The sequence below is a fragment of the Callithrix jacchus genome, chromosome 9 (assembly GCF_049354715.1).
Source record: "Callithrix jacchus isolate 240 chromosome 9, calJac240_pri, whole genome shotgun sequence".
Taxonomy (NCBI): Eukaryota; Metazoa; Chordata; class Mammalia; order Primates; family Cebidae; genus Callithrix; species Callithrix jacchus.
Window position 1 is genome coordinate 136109014 of NC_133510.1, and position 2462 is coordinate 136111475.

The 2462-nt window shown below is 43.6% G+C and overlaps 1 pseudogene; it reads left to right on the forward strand.

Moving 5' to 3' along the window:
* The first annotated feature begins 877 nt into the window (after positions 1 to 877).
* On the forward strand, positions 878 to 1565 carry LOC128928659 (pantothenate kinase 3 pseudogene; annotated as a pseudogene).
* Positions 1566 to 2462: the final 897 nt, after the last annotated feature.

Sequence of the window (2462 nt, forward strand, 5' to 3'; positions counted from 1 at the left end):
TTGGGATTATTTTTCAGTATGGCGGCGGTGGCAGCTCCTGGGATCAGGGCCTTTGGTTTGGAGTGGCTGCAGGGAGGCCCTGGAGCGGCGAGGCCGCTGGCCTTCCCCAGCTCGCTGGGTCCTGGCCGCCCTTCATAGGGGTGGGCCCCGCCCCCCTGGGCCGGGCATCGCTTCAGGCGCCACCGACCCGCCCTAGACCCGCCCTGCCCGGCCTGAGGGGAGGAACCTGCCATGCCTCCGTGCGGTCCAGCCACTACTGGAGTTGCTGCCTCTGCTCTCAGTGCTTCCGACCCAAGGCCGTCCCTTGCCCCTTGGGCTGATGCCATGAAGAAGAAAGATGCCAGGAAACCCTCTTTCCCCTGGTTTGGCATGGACAGTGGAGGAACTCTAGCAAAGCTCTCGTACTTTGAACCTACTGATATCATAGCAGAGGAAGAAAAAGAAGTTGCTGAGGGTTTAAAAAGTATTCGGAAATATCTGCCTTCTAATGTAGCATATGAATTCACCGACATTCGGGATGTACATCTTGAACTAAAAGATTTAACACTTTTTGGTCAAAGAAGGAACTTGCACTTTATCTGGTTTCCAATCCAGGACCTGCCTACTTTTTCCAAATGGGAAGAGATAAAAACTTCTCAACATTGCAAATGGTGATGTGTGCTACAGCAGGTGGTGCTTACAAGTTTGAAAAATATTTTCGCAGAATTGGAAACCTCCACCTGCACAAACTGGATGAAATTGACTGCCTTGTAAAGGGCTTGCTGTATAGAGACTGTCAGTTTCAATGGACAAGCAAAATGCTATCATTTTGCTAATGCCTCAGAGCCTGAGTGATGCCAAAAGGTGCCTTTGAACCTGGATGATCCTTATCCACTGCTTGTAGTGAATACTGGCTTAGGACTCAGTATTTTAGCAGTCCATTCCAAGGACATAAACGAGTGACTGGGACGAGCCTTTGAGGGGTACCTTTCTGGGTTTATGCACTTTATTGACTGGCTGTGAAACTTTGGAAGAGGCTCTTGAAATGGCATCCAAAGGTGACAGCACACAAGCTGACAAGCTGGTCTGTGATATTTAGGGAGATTATGAAAGATTTGGTTTGTCAGGTTGGGCTGTAGCATCTAGTTTTGGGAATGTGGTTTATAAGGAGAAGCGAGAATCTGTTAGTAAAGAAGATCTGGCAAGAGCTACTTTAGTTACTACCACCAGCAACACTGGTTCTGTGGCACGAATGTGTGCTGCTAATGAGAAAATAAACACAAGTTGTCTTTGTTGGAAACTTTACGTGTCAGTACCCTCTCAATGAAACTTTTGGCATATGCACTGGATTGCTGGTCAAAAGGTCAACTGAAAGCATTGTTTCTAGAACATGAGGGATACTTTGGAGCAGTTGGTGCACTTCTTGAGCTGCCAAATTTCAGCTAAAGAATCAGGTCTCTCTCTGCTAATAAATGTCATCCAAGAGGAACTAAAACCAGAGGCATTATTACTGCATTGTTTGTCACTGGGAACCAAAGGATAAAAGAGTAGCATAAGCTGCTGAATGCTGCCATATTAAAGGGGAGAACTTAGTAATGTGAAGTCTTTCTCACTGAAATGCTTTCCCTTTTGTATATAGCCAGTGTTAAATCCTTAAATACAGCCTCTGATTATTAAGCTTCCTCTCAAAAACATTTTTTTATTTTACGAAGCCAACACTGCAGTACTGTATGCTCAAACACAAATCTTAAAGTTGTGGAAATGTTTAGCTTATGAAAATAACCAACTCTGAATATGTGTTACAAGTCTGTTTTATGTGTTTTGATTACTAGTGAGCAGAAAATAACATCCCCTGTATCCAAAATTATTGAAATGGCAATCATAGATGACCATTTTTATGTGATTTTAGAAATGTTAAGGCAATACTTCTAATTATTGTAGTTTTTTTTTTTTTTTGAGATGGAGTTTCGCTCATCACCCAGGCTGGAGTGCAATGGCGCGATCTCGGCTCACCGCAACCTCCGCCTCCTGAGTTCAAGCAATTCTCCTACCTCAGCCTCCTGAGTAGCTGGGACAACAGGTGAGTGCCACCATGCCCAGCTAATTTTTATATTTTTAGTAAGATGGGGTTTCACCTTGTTGACCAGGATGGTCTCAATCTGCTGACCTCATGATCCACCCGCCTTGGCCTCCCAAAGTGCTGGGATTATAGGCGTGAGCCACCGCGCCTGGCCGTATTGTAGTTTTTTGTTTTTTTTTTTGTAACATATCGCCCCAGAGCATGTTTATGTGATCTTTCCCCATAAGTAGCTTTTCTCAAATCCCATAATTACTGAAATACCATTATTAAATTTTAACGTGAATTCTAAAATGAATCCTAGGAAATGTACATTTGGTGACATTGCACTTTCTGCATTTTACAGGAATTAAAAAAATACATGATAAAATGTTTAACATTTAAAAAAAAATCTTTTTACCTCAGG